The sequence below is a fragment of the Danio rerio genome, chromosome 10 (genome assembly GCF_052040795.2).
Source record: "Danio rerio strain M-AB ecotype USA chromosome 10, GRCz13ab, whole genome shotgun sequence".
NCBI classification, from domain to species: Eukaryota; Metazoa; Chordata; class Actinopteri; order Cypriniformes; family Danionidae; genus Danio; species Danio rerio.
In genome coordinates, this window is record NC_141030.1 from 34248405 (window position 1) to 34275000 (window position 26596).

The following is a 26596-nucleotide window of genomic DNA, read 5'->3' on the forward strand; positions in this document are numbered from 1 at the left end:
TTTTATATACATGATTATGCTGTCGAACTGTTGTATAAATATAATATCACATGAGTAGCAGTGCAATATGGCTTTGTATTGTTACTGGTAAGACACTAAGGCACTGTGCCTATAGACTTGAACCAGCGACCTTCTTGCTGTAAGGTGACAGTGCCCTCAGCATGTCGATCCCGTATACAAATATATTATATATGATAATATCAGTGTTTCCCCTACCATTATATTAGGGGGGCGCCTGCCCTCCCAACGATTTTCCCCGCCCCTCTTGAAGTCATGTTAATTGTATTTTATATAAAACACCAGATCACAGCTTTTTTTTAATAAACAAGTTAAATAGCTATATGTAATATCGTGTTTAAACAACGGCATGTGGTTTCTGTCTCTACATGGTCACGTGGATACAAATTTTGGCTCTCTGAATCGCGCATGGTGGAGTTCTACATAGCCACTCACTGCTGTATGGGAATGAGAGTGCACGCGCCACACCTGACCGAAGACGAATGTGCGCTCCAGTATATTATGCATAGCAGGGGCGGACTGGGACTAAAAATCAGCCCTGGCACTATAGCCACACCAGTCCACTTTACCACACCGACACAGCCCCATCCACGGACACGCACATTCACTACTTATATTGGTGTACAGATGGTAAAAATAATATAAGCTGTACCATATGTAATAGATATTTAAACATTTAATGTATGTGAACAAAAACAACCCATTTATAACAAATTTATCCATACAGTCATTATATTCATTCATTTTCTTTTTGGCTTAGTCCCTTTATTAATCAGGGGTCGCCACAGAGGAATAACCGCCAACTTATTCAGCATATGTTTTATGCAGCGGATGGCCTCCAAGATGCAACCCATCACTGGGAAACCCCTACACACACACATTCACAAACATGAACTATGGACAATTAGGCCTACCCAATTCACCAATAGCACATGTGTTTGGACATGTGAGGGAAAACGGGAGGAAACCCACGCGAACATGCAAACTCCACACACACTGTAAAAAATTTGACCTTAAATTCACAGTAAATTACTGGCTAATAATTGCATTACTTTCACAGTAAATTACTGTATGTAAATTCACAGTAAATTATTGTGAGGTAGTTCACAGTAATTTACTGTGGTTTTGTCACATTAAATTATTGTGAAATTACAACCATATATTGTAACTTTACAGTAGATAATAAAGTCCGTTACTGTAATTTCACAGTATTATCTTGTGGAATTAACTATATTTTACTGTGAATTTGCAAAACGATTACTGTGATTTAGCAGTAGGTTACGGTTTAAATACCTGACTTAACTGTAAAGTTACAGTTATATCCCGGATTACTGTAATTTAACAGTTTGGTGCTGTAAAATTTCAAAGCAATTTTAGGTCACACAAAAATGAAAATTCTATCTTGATTTACTCACCCTCAGGTTGTTCCAGCTCTGTTAAAAATGATTTTTTTGTTAAACACAGGAATAAAAATATCAAATATTCCTCTTTGTGTCCAAACAACCTGAGGATGCGTAAATGACGACAGAATCTTCATTTTTGGGTGATCTGAAAAGACTCTAAAATCAAAATAAAAACAAACACACATACATTTTACAGATTTATTTAACAGCTTAATGACATCTGTGTAAACATTTCAGAAAACTGTCAAAAGGTGAAGCCTCAAAAAATACTATAAGAACATATTAATAAAAAAAATCTGACATCATATGTAGCATACATATAAAAAGCAGTGCTTCAGAGTGCGCTCTCTCTCTCATGTGTGTATATATATATATATATATATATATATATATATATATATATATATATATATATATACACACACACATGAGAGAGAAAGACAAAACTTCTTGCTAAATTAGGCAGTCGTCTATTCAAGGTCAAACATTTTCCTGATAATTTTACACACTTGCTGGTTGATGTGTCTTCTCTGCTTCTTTGACTTCGTCTGTCTTCCATCTCCAAACTGGTGCCCAAAAAGCACCTATAAGCAAAAGGGCAGACAAACAGTTAGCTTCATACAACACTTCTGGGACACTAATTCTGCACTACTGAGCACAATTACTGTTAGCTCAGTTTGAACATGCTGACAATACTGTAGCTCAGTCAAACTGCAATCATTTAAACAAAAACATCTGAAAAACATTTCCATCACAAACACACAATCAAGAACAGTCCAACAACAAATGGTGGTTTTAATGACCTAGGCAGAGCATTTTAAAACAGTTGATTTGATTTACACCTTTTGTTTACAGACTATAATCTAATGCTGGGTTCACACTTATTGCAAAGTTAACACATGCATCACAGTACTTGCTCTTGAATACTAGCAGGATGTTTCTTGCATCAAGCTAATTTTTCATGATTTGAATATTAGGAAAATTTTGCAAAAAAAACTTGATTGAAGTGATACAGCACTTGTGTTGTATTCATTTCAATCAAGTTTTTTGCAAATATTCCAAATATTTTTCAATGTTTTTTGAGTTTCACTTAATTTGTGCTGCCCAGTAAAAATTTCCCACTATTTATGCATTTCTATGACTTGCATGTAATCCACTCACCTGAATAGGTAACTTCACATATGGTATAAGAGCCCCATTCTTTTAAAGACAGCTTCCCCTCTGGTCTCCAGCACAGACAAACAAATTGTGCCTGCAACACGGCCCTTTATAACAAGGGGACAAGGGGAGTCATGACTTGTGCTCCTATACATTCCTTGTTTAACCCCCCCAAAATAAGCCCTCAGTTACAATATTTATTGTTGACATTACCTTAAATTCCAGAGTGCAAAAGGCATCTTCAGCATACTTCAGTTTCAGACCAGATCCAAAGTCAGTTGTGAAATCCAGGTGAGGTCCCATGACCACACGACCCTCCGAGTCCAAGGAATAAGACTAAAAGGGGGAAAGAAGGACTAAATTAGAGGTGTTTGTGAATAATTACATTTTTTTGTAGAAACAAAGTTGACATTCCATGTTCTGCCTATTAAAAACCAAGCAAACAAACACACATGCCCAGTAAAATTGCTAATAAAAATAAAAACTATAGTTTAAAAAAATCTTTGTCTAATATTTACTACTACTGGAGGTACTGGTGGAACTCCTGGAAGAAGAAAAAGAGTTTGTACAAGAAACCGCTCACAACAAATCTGTGAAAAACCTGACATTTAAAAATCTAATAAAAATGAGGAAGGCATCAACATTACCTTTAATAATCAAGCGAGGGGTGATTGGTAGCATCAGTGTTTCAACATCAATGGCTGTGGCTGCAAAAAAATATGAATATAATAAGAGTAGAATAAGACTCAACCTAACACACGCACACACATACACACACATACTCTCTCTCTCTCTCTCTCTCTCTCTCTCTCTATATATATATATATATATATATATATATATATATATATATATATATATATATATATATATAGGTTTAGATTGTGATAATGAATTTAGGTTATATTTGTGTGCTCAGAATTTACACTCACCTCACACTTCAGCTATTATCAGGTACACCTGAACACCAAAAAATAAAATCTACAGTTAGTGACAATATACAATTAGTTCTCATTAGTAAATGTTAGCACTGCATTAACACCAGTGAGAAATACACAGTATGTACTGTGTTAGTGTTAGTTTAAAAGAATACAACTGAATTGTATTATAAGCCTCATTTAATAAAACAGTTAAGACTTGTTTCATAATGAGTTTATTTAACTAACTTAACGTTAACGTTACAGTGAACAAAATTAACGTACATGATGGTGACTAACCGTAACGTTAACTTAAGAGAAGGTCAAAGCTTACCTTAACTTTAGTCATTTCACCTTTACTTCAGTCTTGTACTGAAACAGAAAATGCAGTTAACAAGAAGTTAATTAAAGAAAATTCCCTTTCTTTTTTCAGGAACTAACGTTAACGTTATGCTAATACCTCAGAAAACACTACAATCACCATCTGGCGTCGTTAATTTCTTGTTTTAAAAAAAGGCGCGCTTAAACCCTGTACGTGCGAGTACAACTGAGATACTCGGTAAATTCCTGTTAAATGACATGCAATATACAGAAATACACATACAACAATCATTTAACGGACAAAAGTCATATTTTAACACTTACCGAGGATGAATCCGTTGGGTGAAGAGACGACGCGTTGTCTGTGGTGATGGCGCTTGTTTGCGGTTGAGTCGAGTCAGTTCTATTAAATGAATCGGCTCCTTTAAGTGAACAGTAAAGAGTCGAATTCGGCTCCTTTAAGTGAACAGTAAAGAGTCGAATTCGCCTGAAAACGATTCCGTTTTGTATAATTTGTAAGACGCAAACATATAATTCATTAATATTTCATCATATTGCTTGGTTCGTGTACTGCTTGTACACAAATTGCTTGTTGATGACTATGAGCTCATGAACACGTCTGATAAAATATCTGAATCTGATTCAATTTCACACGAGTCCTGAACCGAAGCAGTGCAAAAGTAATATATTGATTGAAATATAAAGTTAATTATTTTCTTCGCCATTCAAAATATTACATATCTCTGATTTTAACAATAAGAATAAAGTTCGTTTGGAGTGTATTAATTGAGAATTATTATTTTTTTCCTCCCAGGATTCATTTTGCACCAAGCTGCATCAAGCTGTAATGGTGGATGAGAAGGCACATAATATTATAAATATTGCTTGTAATATGTAATGAAATAAAGTTTTAACACTTTTTCATGCGAGAATGTAGTTCTTCAAAACTCAAATCTGTGGATTGTTAGTAAAGATTGTGTGTAATTTTAAGTGTGTTTTGCCGGTAGCGGAGATCTATGACCTCCAGGCGGTAACGGCGCTCATTACTCATGTATCCGCCGAGAGGCGCCTGTCTTCAGGCTAGACATTGGGACAATTGCCCCGTCTTCGATGGCTCTATATGCGTCCGAAAATGAAGTTTTAACTGTTTTTCATGCTAGAATGTAGTTGGTTAAAACTCTAATCTGTGGTTTATTTATATAGATAAAAATTTTTTATACATATATATTTAATTCTAAATTAAAGATTAGTGACCTCCAGGCGATGACAGGTGCCCAATACTCATGAAACCGTCTAAAGCAGACATTTACCCTGATATTGAAATAATTGTTGGCTGTTTAACAGTCTTTGGTTTCATTAATTAATTACTTTTTATTCCAGTTTATTATGTTTTGGCTAAGCACACAGTTATGTTCATTAAATATTATTTCCTATTCTATGTTAACTGTATAAAATTAAATAAAAGTGCAGTACAACCAAAAAGATGTTGGTAACCAAATCGTTTTGGGGGCTATAACATTCTGTTATTATCTGTTAAAAGTTCGTTTGTATTAATTTCTATGTTGAATTAAAAAAGGTTTGAATTTCTATAACTAACGTGCAAAAGATATAGCCCTTTTCACAGTAATTTGCTGTAATCATGCTACCTGCCGTAATTTCACAATAAAATTATGAATACAACATATTACTGTGAATTTTTCAGTTAAATACTGTGAAGGGATACTAATGTAATTTACTGTGAAAAATTACAGTAACTTGTTGTGAAAACCTGGAAATTTTTTACAGTGCAGAAACACCAACTTTCAAGACTATTTCAGTTAATTTTCTGCATTTAGCAAACTTTTAGAGCTATTTTTTGCTTTCTATGAATTTTTCGGCACCGGCTTTCATTTTTACTGTCCATCTCTGACAATAAGCTTGTGTTGCGCTTACTGTTTGTTTGACATTCTTGCCAGATTTTGATTAAGTCCGCGTAACCTCTAATTTGGGTCGGCTCATCTCAAACCAGCCGGCCATTGCCGATTGGGCCAATGCTTAACATTTAATATTATTATTACTACTATCATCATCATCATAATATTCACATCTTGCAAGAGATAAAAGCTGCCTGCATGTAAAAACGATACATACAAAAAATAATAATAATAATAATTAAAAAATAGCATACCGGCCCACATTTGAAAAATGGTCCGGCCCTTCTGGCATTTGCCAGAATTGCCAGATGGCCAGTCCGCCCCTGATGCATAGCCTACAGCAGCCACAACACAGGTAAATTATATGGCGGAGCGTAATGTGCTCGCGTCACAGCAGCAAAAATATATACAGATGCGATGGGACCTCTGTTTAGTTTATCAGCGCAACTTGCGCAAGTGATGCTCTCTTTGTTGCTAGTGCAGCCATTGTATTTCCAATGTTTTGAGCTGCTGTGACCCATTTGCCCCTATCTAGCGTCTCATCCAACTGTATAACCTCTCCCGGAAGCTCTGTGAGTCTCCCGCAAATTTATACCGGCTATGTGATCCCTAAATATGAGTTAAAATATCCGGAAATCATGGCGACGAGAGTGAATGACCAAGTAAACAGATTGCGAGAGGCACAGTGATGGTTTAAGCATCATGAGTGCAAATCCACCACTCTCATTGAGTAGGAATCAGTACTCTGTATCGGCTGCAAAAATCCTGATCGAAGCATCTCTAGCTTTGACCCAACTTTTGGCTGTCAGAGCAGCAGTACACTCCCTGGCTGTACAAGACTGATCTTGGTAAGTCAGTAAATACACCCTTAGGAAAAAAAAGTATACTTAAGTAAAGGTCAAGTATAAAAGTATACTTGATTTAGTAAGTAAATAAGCTCATTAGGATACACTACAATGACAAAAGCTGCACACTTTGTGGATAAAAAAGATATAAAAATAAATGTACATTTTTAGCTTGAACGGTTGTACAGTTCAAAAAATTTTTCAGTTATTTACTGCTGTCATTAAAAGAAACAAATTAACACCATCACTCCTTGTGTCGGTGTCAGTCTAAACAGCCGTCCTATAGAAGAAAGATATTTGGCCATATACCAATTGTGGTTCATATCATGTATTCATACAAAAATTTTAGTTGGTTTCAGAAATTAAATTTGACAAAAGTTTAAAGATAACAACAGCATCATTACCTAGTAACCTAGTATAGGATTATTTCAAGATGCTGCATAATATCATTGCATCCGCTGCAGCTGTGGTGGGACAGCAAAATTCCTTGACTCCAGAATAAATTTCCTAGAAACATCGACCAAAAACAGAAATGTATTATTTTCCATCTCTCTTAGTACATGACAAAACAACAAAAAAGTTCAGTTTTAAAGAGGTCAGTTATTGAAACTTAAAAAATAAAAAATAAAATTTGAACAAGATGCTAATGGTCTAATCCGATTCAATGGTTTATGCTAAGATAAGCTAAACATACTTGTTTATTATAATATTCACTAAGAAAGATAATTTGTCTATTTGTGTATTTTATATTTTAAGTAAAATAAGCCAAAAAAGGTGACAAAAATCTATTAGTGACAAAGATATCCAGAAATGTAAAGAGTTGTCAGTAAACCAGTTTGGAAGCTTGGTATTTATACTTTTTTCTTCTTATGATGATTTTAGTGCACACACACTTCACTAAAAATAACAAGATAGCTTGTTAAAAAAAATCTGAATACATTTTTAAGATGAGCACTGAAAAACAACAAATTACTGCGCCTACATTTGTGTAGTGTGAAAATCACTTTATTTTGCACAGAAATGTGTGAACACATTATTTCCTAAAAACTCACATAAATGAAACTGTAATGTAACCCGTCTGCTTTTGTCTTTAATTTGTTTGCGTCAGACACCTAGAGGACGGGATTACGTCCTAAATTAGGATGAGGAGAGAAAGCACTAAATCCTGGGATATCCCTCAAGCTAAAAGTTGTAGGATGTCAAAAGCTGCTTTTCATCAAAAACCTCTCTCTCTTTTTTGAGAAACCATAATGCAGCGAGTGTGTTGTATAGCAAATGCAGATGAAGTAAATATTCATTCCCTGATTAAAGACTTTGCATGGTAATCAGCGCCTAAAAGAGGTCATCATTTGCATGTCAAATTATCTGACATTTTCGCTGGATGCAAACATCGCTCCCGCAGCTGTTTTTCAAATATTAGGGCCTTGTGTATTCATAGTGTAGATGTTTATTTTGGTGTAGAGCAGATTGGTTCTATCAGCGTTACATAGGAACTAGTCAAAGACGAATGCTGTTTGTACACAACAGAGATGCGGCGTGTTATTTCATTTGTATTCACGTGCATTGTGGCTAGTTTCTCTATCGATCGGGCAACTATTGATCTTTGAAGTAAAAGAGTGCATAAGGGTGTGAAATATTAATGAATGTAAATCGATAGAAACGGGTCATTTCATGAGAATTGCCAGGAAGCAACTCTAAACATGTCTTGTTCAGACACAAATGAAAAGATAAGATTTTTAAAGCACAATTTAAGTTTGAGACATTCATGCTCTATTTCCTCCAAAAATGACCAGTGTTAGCAAACGGATTTTGCAGCCGTATAAATTTGAGAGAAATATAAAACATTTTTTAATCAACCTGAAACCAATATTAAAAAGTTTTTTTTTTTAAAGATATATTTGTTTTGCAAATAGTTTCTAATTGAATTATAAATATACTATTAATACATGTACTATTATAATTATAATAGTTTAAATATAATATGGCTGTGGCGCTTTTTTAACGTTTCAGTGTTTATGAATAGATTACATTAAAAAAAACACAAGTAAAACTAAAGCTACAATCCTCAAGCAGCGATTGTAGCTAGTTGTTTTTTTTTTAATGGGAAGCTTATAAAGAATGTATTTGCTAAATCTGAGTTGTACAGAAGATGCTTTGATATGAAATACAGAATTATCATCGTAATAACAACACACATGTGCATTGATTGCTGTACAACAAGGTTTATTTTGAAAGGTAAGAGTCCAGAGAAGAATATCCCATTGGACACATTTAGTCCAACGACACAATAGTGTTGAATTACAAATGGTTATTCATTTATAACCTGTTGTTTACTATCAAACCTCTTCAGATGCTTCAGAACGTAGCAGCACTAGTGGTCTTTAATGAACCTAAAAGAGCACATGTCATTCTGCTACTCATCCATTTGCACTGGCTGCCAGTTGCTGCTCGCATCAATTTCAAAGCTCTGATGTTTGCTTACAAAGCGACTTCTGGCTGCGCTCCTTATCTGCTCTCACTTCTGCAGATTTGTGTGCCCTCCAGAAACTTGCGCTTTGTAAATAAACGTTGCCTCGTGGTTCCATCCCAAAGAGGGAATAAATCACTTTCCTGAACCCTCGCATTCAATCTGCCAGGTTGGTGGAATGAACTCCCTAACAGCATCAGAACGGAGTCACTCGCTGTCTTCAAGAAATGACTAAAAACTCAACTATTTAGTCTCCACTTTCCTTACTAATCCGCAATTCCCTCTCTGGCTCCACCGCTAACTGTACTACAAAAAAATAAATAAATAAATAAAAATTACTAATGTTTTGCTTCTTACATTTTTCATACCTGAAACTTGCCTACAGCACGTATTCATTGTTGCTCTTATAGTAGCTTCCTTGTCCTCATTTGTAAGTCGCTTTGGATAAAAGTGTCTGCTAAATGACTAAATGTAAATGTTACTTACATGCAAAAACGGCATCTTTATACTAAAAAGGAAGTCAGTGTTATAGCTTACATTGTTGCAAATTAAATATGTGCAGTAGAGGGATAAGATAAACACAAAACAGCAATTTTCATTTAGAGCTCCTTCACGGGAATCCACACTTGTAAACACTCGCCCATTGGCACGCTTGAACAACTAAATAAAAGCTTAAGTCTATTTAATTAAATGTATTGTAATTACCTAACAAAATCGATGCTGTAAAAACAACCGTATGAAATTAAAAATAGTCACATAAACCTTTCACTGCAAGTTCATTGTTGGCTAAAAAACCCTAACTGTGCATATAGCCGATTTAAGTCATATATAAAAAAAATAACAGCTGTAGCTTAACTGCATGTCCAAAAGTTAAATACACTGTGCAGTGCATTAGCTGGCCTTATTCTGCCTATGCAGAGCATTCCAAACCAGTCACTTATGTGGTTCCGTGCTTAGAGTGCTGTCTTAGTAGACACCTGCCTATTTTGGCAGTAAACATGGAGGCAGCTTACTAGCATTTGAAACGAAGCTCTGCCACTGCTGGTCTTTAGGTTTTTTTTGTGACAGCAATGTAACACAGATTGATTTCCTCTTCCCCAAATTCAAACACATTGGCGACACTGACATGTTTATTTTAAAAAAACCATATGTGATTTTACTGTAATATGAAACGCGTCTCCGTGACTGTATGACAAGCATTGAGCAATAGCACACTGGAAGTATATTTTCAGATGGCACATGCTTTATCAGCAAACTCTCCAGCCAGAATCACTGGTTTTATATAGTTTTTTTTTTTTTTTTTTTTTTTTTTTTTTAACCATAGGTGTCCACAGGCATGGGAGTTTTCCATTCATTTTCCATGTTGGCATGAATGACAGGCTCACCTGGCGGATTGACAGCAGAGCAGCCAGTGAAAATCATCAGAAAGTTGAGAATTGTTCAACTTTATTCAAATGAGAAAAGTAAAATAGGAGTTCTGTCATAAGCGTTTCAGAATCTGCCAATAGCTGCTGCTGTATTCAGTCCGCATTGTTGATGTATTGGATTCAAATTTGGGAGGAAAAATCGTTGTGGGTTGCTTAACAAAAGTTTCTACATTTACTTTGTGCTTTGGGTATTCAGAAAGTGAAGTTTGCAATGCAATTATGTTTACGTTTGATGACTTTATTGACAATCTATTGAAAGCAGTCGCCGCATATACTGAAAGCGTCCACGTTTCTGTGCATTTTACAGACAGACCTCTAAAGCTGCAGAGCGCTGATGTTTGAAGCTGTATTGAGCGGGTTTCTTCCGCACTGTTGAGCACTTGGGGGAAGAGTTCATCTGGCTGGAACGAGGCCATTTGTTATCCTTTTTGTTGTCTCATAAATATATGCGACTTATTGGCAGCTGAGCGGTCAAATGTGACAAAACATAATCACATAGTCATTGTGTAGAATTAAACATTTGACGAGGTGGACACTCTCAAACACCTTAGAGCAATATGTTTTGTTTTTTATGTGCAGTAAATATCATTTTAACTCGTATTTTGAGGAACAAATGTTCCCATGAGCATAATAAAATCTGATATTTGTAATATTGTGGTCTTGGGGTGGACAGTTTGAGCAAAATTCTATTTCACGGTAAGTAATTTGATTTCAAGGTAACAATATATTTCACAATATGTGACCCTGGGCCACAATATCTGTCATAAGTGTCAATGTTAGAAAGTTGAGATCGATTTCTATCGATGTATACTGTGTTAGTACAGAGCAATATTTACAGGAGATACATCTATTAAAAAACCTAGAATCTGAGGGTTCCGAAATATCAAATGTCTGAGCAAAGATGTCAAAATGAGGTATTTAGGAATGAATTGTACTAATAAAAAAATACAAAATAAAATAAAAAAAAAAAAAAAACTAAATAAAACAAACAAAAAAAAACTTTTATGGAATATGATCTTTACTTAATATTTTAATATTTTTTGGCATAAAAATTGTCCTTTTATAATACATAATAATACAATGTTGTTGTTGTTGGAAAACATATAGCTGTGCAACATAAGATTGGTTTTAAAGTCACATAGTTAATTAAACAGGCAGTTATTCCAGATAATACAAAAAGAGGTTATAATACAGAATTTGGGCCCTATCATACATCCGGCGCAAGACATGTTTGGTGTGATTTGTTGCAATTTTCAGACCAGTGCAACCCTAATTTTCATATTTTGCACCACGTTGTTTAAATGCAACTGCATTTGCACCACTTTGGGGACTTATGAGTGTACTGGTCTAAAAAGGAGGTGTGTTAAGGCACATTGTTGGCGTGTTGCAATTTTGAAGAACTGAAATAGACTGTGCCTTTGACCAACTGAAAGCTTGTCTAAAGTCCAGCGCAGAGCATTAGTTATGTGCCTATGCAGGTCCAAAACATGTACACATTGCTTAATACACACAGAATTTACAGTAATACACAAATATCTTTACACAAATTAAAATGTTACAAAAATTATTATTTTATACACAAATATAAAAACCACTTCCTCCATGCCTTCTTCACCTCAGTTTTTTTTTTTTTTTTCAGTTTATTCATGACAATTTGGATTTGTATAATGCTATTATTAGTAGGGGTTTCAAAATTTATTTTTTTCTTCGGTGCACCGCGATGCAGATGCAGACAATTCGGTATCGGTTCAGTAATAATCATAACCGGTTATGTATTGACGTCATTTATTCATATGCGCTTTGTCGCCGTAGCTTACTATGGCGAAGGAGGCGTGCATGAGTATTTACAACATACCAACTACTTAAAAACGCAGAAACTGTGTACAATTTCATTGCGTGTGTGTTTTCTGGACAGTCTTTCACAGACACTTACAGCAGAAGCACCTATTTCACAGCGATTGAGAGAATGAAAGTAAACTCTCTCTCTCTCACTGTGGTCCATTTGACCTGCTGGCATGACTTTTCCTCTACTCTCAGCTGTTACAGCGATACTTCTGGATACAGACATGAGCGCATGTCTGCAGAGTTTTCTCCATCGTTTCTATCATAGATCAGCTGTGATCGCCACTGCCATTTGTTAGTCACTCATCTGTGATGAGCGCCAGCGCATAATACAAGCCAATCGCAGCACTTTTTGTTGAGTGTGAGATCAATCATAGGGGTGTACGAAAGAACTTGCCAGACAAGGCTTGGAAATTTATATTTGTTTATTTGCTATAAATGCTTGTTTTGTTAAAGGTAAACTGTTAAACTGTTAAAGGTTCAGTTTATATATCTGACTGTTTGTATTAAAGGACACAATTGTATTACAAATAGTATATAAATATAAATATATTTATACATTTTAATACAATAATTGCTGTGCTGTAAAAAAAAATATAAACTGTATGGAAAGCATTGTCGATGCGCCAAGATATCGAATTGAACCGAATCGATGGCATGATAATCATAACCGAACCGTGAGACCACTGCAGGTTCACACCTGTAATAATTAGTAGCAGTATTATTTATGATACGCATATTTATATTTGTTTTAATGAAAACAAGTTTAGATTTGTCCATCTGTCGGGTTTTGGAGACGTATGGAGCATCATATGGGGCATAAGAATAGGACGTGTGTTGGGACATAGCACTTGTTATTTGTTGTTACTGTTCATTTATTAGTTTGCTGGAAATTAAAACTGAATTTAGAAATAGTTTTGAAACAATTTTTTGTGCTTAACAAGCAAAATTAAATTTGCAGACCAATGGATGTCTTCAGTGGAGTGCATACAACACAGTTTCCTTATTCACATAAGTAATGGAGTAAAGAGTAAAAGTAAAGAGAAAGTAAAAAGGCAGAATGAAAGAGGCTAGTTCTTTATTCTCGCTACACATGGTCTGTTTAACTGTTTACTTGCTAGTGAACACTTACAAAGTACTACATGTGATTAGCAAATGTCCCATGGCACGACACAACTGACTCTTAATGGAAATAGGAGATGAGACTCAGATTGGTTTAATGCAGGTTACGCTACCCATAATTCATTGAGATAATAAACACAACCCTGTTTGACCTGTTGAAAAAATTTTTTCTGTCCTTAAAATAGCAAAGTTGAGTTCAGACACCCTTCAAGTGTTGAATCTAGTAGGGATGCACAATATTGGACAATACTGCTTTTATTGAGTTGATGTCTGTATCTTTGAGGTTTGTGTTAGTTAAAAGTTAATTTACAGAGTCAGATTTCAATTTCTATTCCATATAAGTATTAGCTTCTCATGCTAAATTTAAATTTTTAAACGTTTTTTAGTTTGGTTTGGTTTGGTTTCTGTTTTTTGTCTGATTGTATTGGTTTAACACAGCAGCATCTAAATACATTTATCATGCAGTAAGTCAGGTGTTTTTTTTTTTTTCATATATTCTGGCCAAGTCTAAGGTTTACAGTGCCCCCATATGAATCAGTTATGTTACCAGACAGGTATTAGGACCCTGGGAAGTTTGTTAATCAGCAGATGCTAATCAGTAAGTGACTGTTTAATTTACTGAGGTTTATTGTACACAGTGTTATTCTGTACTCACATTCACAGTTTGTTTCTGGTGATCCAAATAGCTCATCTAAATCCAAGACAAAGTTCAGAAAAAAATATACTGTATTATATTATAAAGTATATACAGTAAGGTGGCTTAGTGGTTAGCACTGTCACCTCACAGCAAGAGAATTGCTGGTTTGAGTCCTGGCTGGGCCAGTTAGCATTTCATGTTCTCCCCATGTCCGCGTGGGTTTTCTCCGGGTGCTCTGGTTTCCCCCGCAGTCCCTAGACATGTGCTATAAGTAAATTGGGTAGACAAAATTGACCATAGTGTATGAGTGTGTGTGTGAGAATGAGTGTGGATGGGTGTTTCCCAATACTGGGTTGCAGCTGTAAGGGCATTCGATGTGTAAAAGTTGGCGGTTAATTCTACTGTGGTGACCTCTGAAATAGAGACTAAGCCAAAGGAAAATGAATGAGCATATACACTACCTAACAAAAGTCTTGTCGTCGATCCCAGTTGTTAGAGCAACAAATAATAGCTTGACCTTCAGTTGATCATTTGGAAAAGTGGCAGAAGGTATATTTTTCCAATGAATCATCTGTTACACTGCATTCCAATCATCACAAATACTGCAGAAGACCTATTGGAACCCGCATGGACCCAAGATGCCCAAGATTTTCATAGAAATCAGTCAAGTTTGGTGAAAGAAAAATTATGGTTTGAGGTTTCATTCAGTTTGAGGGCATGCAAGAGATCTGCGGAGTGGATGGCATCTGAGGATGTATCATTGACATTTGTGCTGCCCATTACATTACAAACCACAGAAGTTCCTTAAGGCAGAGAAGGTCAAGGTGCTCCAAGATTAGCCAGCCCAGTCACCAGATATGAACATTATTGAGCGCGTCTGAAGTAAAATGAAGGAGGCAACATAAAAATGCTTTGAAAAAATTTGAGGGTAGATAAAACAGACAGACAGTAAGGCAGACAGCTTTTATCATTTTAAAATTCTTTTTAAATTTATTAAAAAAGGCCCCTGAGTGTATTGTAATCTAGAGTAATGGCTTGGATAAATGTCAGTCCTTTTATTATTATAATTTTTTTGTCTAAAACAATTAGCGGAGATGCTTTTGCGATAAGTGAAATAATCTTAACCGTATTAATGGTGCTCTCAGTTGCTGCTGATCATCATGAAGTGCTCATTACTGGATTGTTGAGAAATTGCCAGTTGATCTGGTCTGCAATAATTCTGCCCCTTTGTTCATCCAGACCCAAGCTTTAAAATCCACACGACACTCATATTCTGTTCACACTCAAGCAGTTTTGTTTGTTTGTTTTGTATTTTCTAGTGAGATTCAGATTAATATTTGATCATCCACATCACACCTCACTGAGGATTCCCACGTTTGAGCTGGGTCAAATCTTGGGAATAGACTGCGATATGCCGAGTTATTTCTATTCAATTGCTCCTCCTGTCAACTGAAGATCCCTTTGAAGCTCAGAAATCCGGCATCAAAAGTAAGAGGATGGTACGACTCTATTAAAATGCAATTTAACATGCTTTACCTCATACGGAGGCTGGAGAATCCAATCTGGCGGGGCAGACACACACGCACACACATCCGCGCGCTCATACACATCCCAAGACTGTGTGCGAGTCTGTGCAGCATAAAGGGAGAACAGTCATTGTAAGCCCTTTATTGGCTTTGAAAATGGCTTTGAGTTGCATTCCGGCCATCCATATCAGAAATACGGCTCACAAAGATACACGCTATCGTTGCAAGACACAAGTCATAAACGCAGTGATAGAATCATTCCTCACTCTGACTGTCATTGTCATACAGCGGGTCACAGTTCCGCTGTAAACAGTTCTCTTATTAACTTTCATATGGTTCCTTTGGTGACTGTTACAGTTTGCCGATAAACAGAGCTTGTGTGTTGGGCTTTGCTGTTAAAAAAAGCTGTGGATGCTAGTCTAAATGCTGTGCAGAGCTTTATGTGTGTGTGTGTGTGTGTGTGTGTGTGTGTGTGTGTGTGTGTGTGTGTGTGTGTGTGTGTGTGTGTGTGTGTGTGTGTGTGTGTGTGTGTGTGTGTGTGTGTGTGTGTATGTGTGTGTGTTTCAGGATGACTTTATGCTTGCCATATTTAGAACAGTGAGCAAAACACATTTAACATTCTAGGCTGCAGATAATCAAATGTACAGCTCTTGACGCTGGATTTAGCATTTAGATGAAGTTTTTAGCATTTTATTTTTGTCTTGCGTTGCTATTATGCAAGTAATGAATTCCTTCAAAAGGCTGTGCTCAAATGCAGCAATTTAAATTTAAGAAAAGGTTCAAAGTGGGGCTGGGAGTCATTTAAAATCTGAATTCATAATTAGTCTCATAATTGTGGCATAGTTATTGTTGTGTTCTTCCAAATTTTGCACCGTACCAATCAAAAATCACCAATTACAACATGCCACTTCTCAAACATTGAGCAACAATGATCACCAACAGGCCCCATTTACGCTGTTTTAGCATTTTAGAGTGATAACGATCCACATCCACACTGGTGTTACATCTAGCATTTCTGAAAAGATCTCTGCCCACACTACACAGCTGAAAATGCACATCACGTGACCACACACACTCTTTGACATGCAAAACAGCCTCTTTAGTGTTTTCAAAAAACTCTTTTCAGGGCTTGAAAACTCTGGGGTAGTGTGGACGAAAGGTGCAACTGTTGCAAAACTTATGCATTTTAAAACTAAAACAAAGTAGTGTAAACGGGGCTGCAGATGTCAACAGACAATACAAAAGTATTCTGTCAGTTTTGTGTGAATTGACGTTTAATGCATGTCATAATTTTCAATGAAGGATAATAAAAAGTGTTGTTATTAGGTTGAGATTTTGTACTTTTACTTATACATATATTGTACTTTTATATATAATTGATACTAGACTATACTGATAGTGTCTCCTTCACTTTACTGGGGCATTAGGACTTACACAGATGGCAGATTGAGTGCCCCCTGCTGCCCTCACTAACACCACTTCCAACAGCAACCTAGTTTTCTCATGTGGTCTCCCATCTAGGTACTGACCAGGCTCAGCCATGCTTAGCTGCAGTGAGTAACCTTGGGCTTCAGGGTGATATGGCGATGTCTAAGTGTTAAATATGCCTTTAACAAGTACATTTTATTGTTGTATTTCAAGCTTGACGTGACATAAAATTAATCTTCAATGCCTAAACAATAATTGTTTACCCTGTATGTGACAAACAATAAATGTTAACCTTAAAAATACATAAAAAATGATAAAACAACTCAAAAAGGTGACTTTTTGTTAAGTATAAAAAGGACATACATTGAAAGACTGTGCTCACTGACAGTATAGTGCCCCCTTCACTTTACTGGGGCATTAGGACTCGCACAGACTGCTAGTTGAGCGCCCCTTCTGGCCTCTCTAACACCACTTCCAACAGCAACCTAATTTTTCCTGGTGGTCTCCAATGTAGGTACTGACCAGGCTCAGCCTTGCTTAGCTTCAGTGAGTAACCTTGGGCTTCAGGGTGATATGGCGATGGGTAAGTGTTAAATATGCCTATAACAAGTACATTTTATTGTTGTATTCCAAGCTTAACATGACTTAAAATTAATCTTCAATACCTAAACAATAAGTGTTTACCCTGCATGTGAAAAACGATAAATGTTAACCTCAAAAACATATAAAAAATGAAAAAAAAAACAACCCAAAAAGGTGACTTTTTGTCATGTATGAAAAGGACGTACACTAAACTGACGTTGAATGAATTATTTATAGCCTTGCGTCTCTAGAGGAACATGTCTTTAGCGAGTTAAACAGGATAAAACACTGGTACTGCCTGGCTTTGTTGGAAGCGTCTTAGACGGTGACGGCAACCTTTGTTGAGTTGTCTCGGCTTTGAAATGCAAACGCAAACCTCTTGACAGAGAACACGTGTCAAAATAACATCTGTATTCAATAGCAGAACAACGACACTGCTGTTTTTCTGATCACGCCATCAGTGCCACCTATTATTACATTTATTGAGAACAACACTTATGAGCGGCTAATGATAATGCTAATTGTTTATAGCGATGGGTTCATACTCTGCGGCTTTTGTTTGGTTGGGTTTCAAGGAAAGAGATATCATACGCCGCCCGGAGGCATTTATCGAATTAATTTTTCAGCTACAGCTTATTGTGGATCTTCATTTACAGTGGAGGGAATTAGTTAATAGCCACTAAAGGACTTTATTCTGCCGTTACGCAGTCAAGTCAAACATATTTTTCTGGCCATCATCGAGGCAAAAGTGCAGCATGCTCTCTGGAGATTGGAAATATTATACTGAACTGACCTTTAACTTCCCTGACCTTTATGTTGCAGGATGATTTTTATAATATGAGCAATGGTTCTGTGAGAAAATACTTTGTCAAGGTGTTGGAGGGATTTATAGTACTGTACTCAAAAATAGTATGTGTAAAATCCTCAGGGTGTCTCTGTGCCGAAAGCAAAAGCACAATGATCTTGATTTCTCTTGATCCCTCAACAAACTCATTTGAATATCCATAATAATGCTGTCTTCAAGGTTGTTCATAATAACCAGAAAGAAAACATGCTGGCCACGCTATTGTAAAAGATTCAGGGCTCAGTTTTATTTTCTTTTTTTTTTTATGTCAGAAATTGTTTTTTGTTTGTTTTTTATTTAATTATGTGGCATTGCTGAAATTAAGTGTTTTATTATTGTTTTATAAAATAATAATAGTGTTTTTTTATGTTTTTGAAAATGCAGCAATGTTGATCACTGTATACACAGTTCTACATGTAAACAAAAAAGAATTGATCGACATCAGTTCTGCATGGTGTATTTTTCAGTACAGTATTCTTAAATAAATAGGAATTTCAAATATGCTTACTGTAAATATTTTTATACACATTGTAAATGTTTTTTTCTGTTATTTTTGTTTGGTTTAATGCTTTCTAAAAGACAAAACCTACCTGGTCTTATATTAAGTTCAAGTCAGAATTATTAGCCCTCCTGAATTATTAGCCACCCTGTTTATTTTTTTCCCCAATTTCTGTTTGACAGAGAGAAGTTTTTTTTTTTTTTTTTTTTAACTCATTTCTAAACATAATCGTTTTAATAACTCAATTCTAAAAACTGATTTATTTTATCTTTGCCATGATGACAGTAAATAATATTTGACTAGATCTTTTTCAAGACACATCCATACAGCTTAAAGTGGCATTCAAAGGCTTAGCTAGGTTAACTAGGTTAATATAGGGTAATTAGGTAAGTTATTGTATAACGATAGTTGTTCTATAGACTATAGAAAAAATATATAGATTAAAGGGGCTAATAAGTTTGACCTTAAAATGTTTTTTTTGTTGTTGTTTTATTTTAACTGCTTTTATTCTAGCCAAAATAAAACAAATAAGACTTTCTCAAGAAGAAAGATTATCAGACATAAAGTGAAAACTTCCTTGCTCTGTTAAACAATTTAGGGAATATTTAAAAAAGGGAAGAAAAAAATTAAAAAGGCGGCTAATAATTATGACTTCAACTGTAGCTTTTACAATAGCCTACTTTAATCTACTGCTGAAATATTTTCAGGTAATTAAAATTCAATCAAATCCTTCATACATGTTTACAGGTTGATGGTATAGATCAGTGCTCACTAATCTCTGTCCTAGAGGGTCCTGCATAGTTTAGCTCCAAGTTGCATCAACACACTATTTAGATGATTATTATGTGTATTTTATTTAACAAATGATTTTGACTGTCATTAATTCTCGGCAATAGCCAGTCTGGCTCAAAATTGCATTTGTTTTTTCCTTTTATTTAGCATTTCAAGATACCCTGACGTGATAATTTTGGCAAGGATGCAATCCTGGATTAATGTCTATATTGATCCTGGAACATCCTTTTTTTTCGAAAATGTAATCCATACCTATTCCCAAACTATAAATTAATCCAGAGAGAAATAATAGTTAGATAACAGTCATGTAGAAGTGCATAAACCTAACCGTAAAGTTAAACTTAAGATAATTAGAAAATGTATTGCTTAATTCTGATTGGCTAGTTGGAATGTTGTTCCAGGATAAACATAGATGTTATTTTTACATATCCTCCTTGATGAAATCAGGTTGGCGCAAAATAACACACACTAAAAAAAATTATGTCTGCAAAATTGTTGCAAAAAATGTGTTGAATTAAAACAAACTATTTAATTGAAGTAATGTTTAACTTATTTTTTGTGTAAATTCAACCCAAATCATACACTACACTTATATAAATAAACCCAATGAATCATCTTTGAATATTTTTTTGTGTATGTTGTTTCTTCTAAAATCAAAGTTTCTATCTTTTGGATTTTTGGGGTCGGTTATATTTTTAGTGTTGAAAGTTCTAGGGATGAGGCTTCTAAAATGTGAATATTTCAAAGTAAAATGATTTGTTTATCACCTTATAAGCATGTAGTCCTTCATACTATGGGATTGACTGGTCATTATTTGGTCAGGTTTAATGTCATTAGTTGATTTGCCAACGGATTTATGCTGGTTTCTATGTTCAAAAAATTATTGTTAAATGAGGCACACTGAGAATTTTTTAATGATCAAGACCGGTTACTCACTGAAGCTAAGCAGGGCTGAGCCTGGTCAGTACCTGTATGGGAGAACACATGGGAAAACATATTGCTGTTGGAAGTGGTGTTAGTTAGTCCAGAAGGGGGCACTTAATCTGCAGGCTGTGTGAATCTTAATGCCCCAGTATAGTGAAGGGGACACTATACTGTCATTGAGTGCCATCTTTTTGAGACCCTCTATGATCTTTAATAAATCCCATGGCACTTCTCATATAGTATAACCCCAGTGTACTAGCCAAATACCCTCAATCGGTCCTTACCCATCATGGCTTCCCAATCATCCCCATTTACCAAATTGGATCACTGTCTCTTCACTTCACCAATCACTAGTGTGTGGTGAGCGCACTGGCGTCTCTGTCCTGTGGCTGCCGTCGCATGGCCATATACAATAAATGTGCTATATAAATACACATTACATTGCATTGCATTACATAATTAATATTTTAAGTTTTAAATTGTTCCAACAACTACAGCTAAATTGTTCCAGTTATTTTTAAATCAGTCCTTTAGAATGGAAGTACTGCTAAACTTATAAGAAATGTTGTTCGCATGTAGGGTAAACAGGTTACACTAAAAAAAAATTACTCATTACATATAATAATTTGTGTTGAGCTTAGTGGTTGCAAACAATTTATATGAGCTAAATTAAAATAAATTAAGTTGAAGATTACTGGTGGAAATTTAAATAATTTGTTTGTTTGCAACCACTTACAATAAAAATAATTCAGCAAATCCAATGAATACATCTTTTCAGTGTAGCTTAGCATGCTTCTTTTTGTTCTGAAGTAGTTTATAGCTGGTTTCCTCAAAGTGTATTATCCAAGTTTGTGTTTACTGTTCATTTTCTATCACACATCCTCTTTGAGTGTTGTAGAAAATGTCTAGCACTCTTTCTTACAAGTAGATCATCATTTGCTCTCCTGACGTGAAGATGTCGACACCCTTTACCGCTGTTCCCCGTAGGGTAACTAAGGTATTTGTACCATCTTTAGTTTTGCTGAGTTGTAGACATTCTGAATCTGCAAGGCCCTCATAAAGGCTTGAATTGTGGCTTGCTCGGCAGTCTGTTTAAATTGTGTTCAAAGTGCAAAGGCAATCAATAAATCAGCTTTGTGAAATGTGTCTGCTTTGCAGTTTTCAGCCCCAAATAGAAATAGTTCCCAACAAATGTTACAGATATGTCTGTGATATTTATTAGAAGTTTCCCAATGCAGGTGCGAATAAAACCAAGCCCCCTAAAACAATACAGAAACATATATAGGTTTTTGAAGAGGGAGAACTCTTTAAAGACTACTGTTACCATCCCTTTTTTAATCAAATCAAATCAATAATTAAGTCATGAAGGGAACGCAACATAAAGAGTACACATGAACTAAGTTGTCTAAATTATTAAATTTATTACAACCAAAACAATCCAACAGATCATGTGTCACAACTAAATAAGAATGAATAAAGAATCAATAACTCACGTTCTCCAACAACATACAACACTAACCAAAGACTAAACAACCCAACAATTGACAAATTAGAACAAAGTAAAACTTCAAGAAACAAAACAGTAAATTAAAGAAACGAAAGAAGCTTGATGGCTGGCTGTGAAGTCTTCTCTCTCTGTCTCCGCTCAAGGATGGTCCGCATTTATAGCCAGTTTCAATAAGCGCAACTCGCCGCAGGTGCGCAAAGGCGGACTCTATAGAAAACAAACAGTGAGTGACGTCATGACACACACGTAAGCACAGAGACAGGCACTAAAGAGAAAAAAAAAATAAGGCAACAGCCGTAACACTACCAATGAAAAAAATACCTGGTTTCATCAGTGCCACGTTTATTGAATGCTGCATGCTCTGCTGAAATGACAAGCAATAGAAGTCTATATTAATGATATTATGTATCATTATTGACAATTTTGAATTATGAGGGTCTGTTTTGAAGATAAAAAGTTTTGTGTATCACTAACCCAATTTCCACCAGCACGAACAGGCTCTAGTTCAGAGCTAGTGCTATTGCTTGTTTTTAACTGGTTCATCTGGCGAGTCTTCTAAGAACTGCTTTGCTTTGGTCTGGCGTCACTCAATATGTCTCATGTTCAGCAATGCGAATGTGAAAGGGCCAATTACACAAACACACAACATTTTGTGAACTTGCATTGGCATACAAACTCATTGAATCAACCATGTTTGTGCAGCTTTGGCTAGTTTTACAGTATAGATGCAGAAAATAAGTGAGAATAAGATGCTCATAGAGCATGCCATAGTTTTTATAAACAGCTGTAGATTAAAAACTGTAAGACTGTATTTGTGCTGTGCACCATAGTTGGATGGATGGAGATTATAAGCAATAATAACGTTCAAGCATTGTTGTTCGTTGTTATATCTAAAATGGTGCTCACAACATTTCCAGAGTTTCTATTGACCTCATTGGCCACATCAACCCTGCTTTTTTCCTACTGCCTACTTGGGAATAATATCTTGAATGCCAAAGTCAAACATTCAACCTATAAACTGTATGGAAATCGAAAAACCCAGACATCAGCAAGACGCATCCTTTGACACCACTTCGCAAACACTTACTAGGCTAGCTGATACAGCAAGATTAGCATGGAGTTACCTTATGTGTAGCCTCAGCCTCAGATTTCAAACCAAGCACTGTCCAAGGAACTGTGGCTAAATGTCTGATGTATATGGCACACTTTTCTAAATACACTTTAGCAGATCCTCAGTCAACCTCTGATTGGTTTAACTGTACAAGATTTCCAGTAGACAAGTGTGTAGCAATCTTAAACAGTCAAGTCTGATACAAAGGGATTTGTAGTCGGAGAAGGGATTCAAGTCGGATACAAAAAGCTTTGTTATTTATCTCAGTCTGCATCTACATACAAGTCCTATTGGTTTCCTATATGTTTTGCTGACAGATCATTAAGGATATTGATGTGTCATTGTTGTAAACTTTTAAAAACCTTTGTGAATGAATGATGATAGTTCATTCGTGCTGGCCCGGTTGTCATTCTGGGGACACTTCCACATCTATAAACATGACATGACACGAAATGAAAGGTTAATGGTTTGCTAACCTGTTAGTCAAATAGCATCATGGGCAGCCATTGACCATTCAAAGCAACCAAAGTTCTCAGACCTTTAGCCGCCAGTCTGAGGTGTGACTACCTTAAGTGAAACATATAAATACATTTTGATGTTTGCAACCCAAAGTAAGTGGGAACCCACTAAAAAGGTGCCTTCTATTATCATTTTAGTGCAATACATAATGTTATTTTTTGTTTTTAGTCAGTTGTATCGGTACAGCATTAGTATAGCTATCCTTTTATATTCTATTGTCATTCATTCATTCATTTTTATCTACTTTTCTGGGGCCGGGTCGCAGGGGCATAAGTCTCAGGGAAGACATGCCTGTAACACCTCCCCTAGACATCCAGGAGGCATCCGAAACAGATGTCCAAGCCACCTCATCTGACTTTTCTCCATGTGGAGGAGCAGCGGCTCTACTCTGAGCTTCTCCAGGGTGAAAGAGCTCCTCGCCCCATCTATAAGAGTGCGCCCTGCCACCCTGCAAATGAAAACTAATTTGGCCGCTTGTATCTGAGATCTTGTCCTTTCAGTCATGACCCAAAGCTCATAGGTGAGAGTAGGAACAAAGATTGATCAGTAAATCGAGAGCTTTGCCTTTCGGGTTAGCTCCTACTTTACCACAACAGACCAGTACATCGACCGCATTACTGCTGCCATTGATCCCCCTGTCAATCTAGCGTTCCATCCTTCCCTCACTCGTGAACAAAACCCCAAGATGCTTGAACTCCTCCACCTGGGGTAAAGACTTTCCTCCAATCTGGATATGGAAAACCACCTTATCGTGGTGAGGGATTTGAGGGTCTTTTCTTTTGTTTTAGCCATAATTAGCACAATAAAATGATGTTTTGAAATATTTACACTTGATTATGTTACTGGATTAACTTGAACATATTGAGGTTGGAATTGGGTCATTTCACCCCTGAAATTCCCACCTCAGACTGAGTGTCGTACCAGGCATTACTTCTAGCCTAGCAGTGTTTTAGTGCTACAAATGAAACTTTTTGGTTGTCAAAAGATAGATTTAATTTAAAACCAGCACTCAAAATGGGTAACTGTGAACTCGAGACATTGAACTAACAATTTTGCCCCATAACACATACAAAGATGAAAGATTTGATTTAAATCAAGTTTCTTTAGCATATCTGGTGTGCATAATGTACGTTGTCATTAGTGTTACATTTATTGGACATGCAGTATAGCATTCATGATTGCATACTTTAGTGCAAAAGACCATTGATTTTTGCTGTTGTTTGTAACTGCAGAGCTGTTTTAGATAAAGATACAGAGTGTATCATCTTTAACTAAAGACATTCACTATTTGAATCTCATAACCCAGGGCTATTCAATTAGTTTGTCATGGGGGCCAGTTTATGAAAAGCATCCCAAATGAGGGGCCGGAGAGATATGACTTGCAATATGTGTGATGACACAACAGTACATTGTAGAATAGGCTTTTATTTATTTATTTATTTATTTATTTTTTACAAACATTCAAGTGTATTTCAAAGCACAACAAAAGCAGTGCATTGCTGAAGTAGGCTTCTTCTACATTCAGACACATTCATGGGTTATGTTATGAACTGCATAACAATTAGGGATGCAACAATTATAGATTTTGGCTGTACGATTATATAATCTGAAGTTTTAAGCTTTATATTGCCTTATGTTTTTTAGATTTTATTGCCTTATGTATGCAAATTAACTATTGTTATCATCTACGTTCATACATATATAATCATTTTAATAATTTTATAATTCGTCTAACATATTTTTTTGTTTACATTGCACTGAAAGCCACACACAACTCTCACTGCTATGGCGTGAGACGCTTTCTATCGGGTGCGCCTTTGCACTGTGCTGGCTCACGCATATTGCCATATTTTCTTTACATTAGAAATAATAAACTTGCGCACGGAATAAGACGCAATATGTGAATGTCCTGCTGGTATAGTTAATCCAGTGTGCGTGCGTATTAGCCTTGGTGTACAAGCTTGGAACATTAAACTAGCACACAGGTGGCATAACTGTTTAGTTGCAGCAGATTCATTCTGTGCAACAGAAACGTGGCGTTGAGAGGCCTATACGATTAAGTATCCAAATGTTTTCAGCTGCTTGCGCCACTCGCTTAATGTCAGGAGACACACTCTGTGCAGCCATTAACTACAGCTCATGCTGTATTGAACAGATGCACGTCACTTCATAACTATAGCTGCCGTTTTTCAACTGAACTAAACTTATTTTTGATGTCTTGGTCACACTATTTGGGGGCCCTGAACAAATTGCCTTAGGGGCCAAGTCCGGCCCGTGGGCAGCCAATTGAATAACCTTATCATAACCTTTTGGAAAGGAACAAAAAGTTAAATGATAAATGATTTAATCAAAATATTTAGTTGCTTCAATATACACCAATATACATTTTTTGGTGTTGCATGTATTGAACATAGAATATATGATAGCATGCTCTGTGGAAAATACCTTTTATTTTAAAGTCTGCACTGTAAAAAACAATATGACAAATTTCTCTTGACAGCAAATGTTTTTACTTCATTGTAAATTAATAAACTAAGTTAATCATGTTTTAACTTAAGTTTCTAAGTTACTCAAGCTGTTTTAAATCAGTTTAACATAATATAAGTTCAATTGACTCATCAATTTTTGATGTAGCTTAAAATTTAATGCAACCAGGACTTTTTGCAGTGTGGACCTTTTTTTTATTATTATTATTATTTATTTATTTATTTTGAGTATTCCATATTATTGTATCATTATCGACTGGGGAGATAAAGAAAAATACATAAAAAAAAAACATATATATATATGTATG

General features: G+C 35.8%; 1 protein-coding gene and 1 long non-coding RNA gene across 21 annotated transcripts in view; one reads left to right on the top strand and one right to left on the bottom strand.

Moving 5' to 3' along the window:
- The window catches only part of ntm (neurotrimin), a 628604-nt gene that overhangs the window by 552690 nt on the left and 49318 nt on the right, over positions 1-26596 (top strand).
- On the bottom strand, positions 1606-4206 carry LOC147842127 (uncharacterized). Its single transcript, XR_015501247.1, has 7 exons — positions 4142-4206; positions 3831-3868; positions 3512-3539; positions 3227-3286; positions 2793-2915; positions 2583-2686; positions 1606-2005 (listed from the first exon to the last, which is right to left on the bottom strand). It is a non-coding gene; the product is annotated as an uncharacterized LOC147842127 (long non-coding RNA).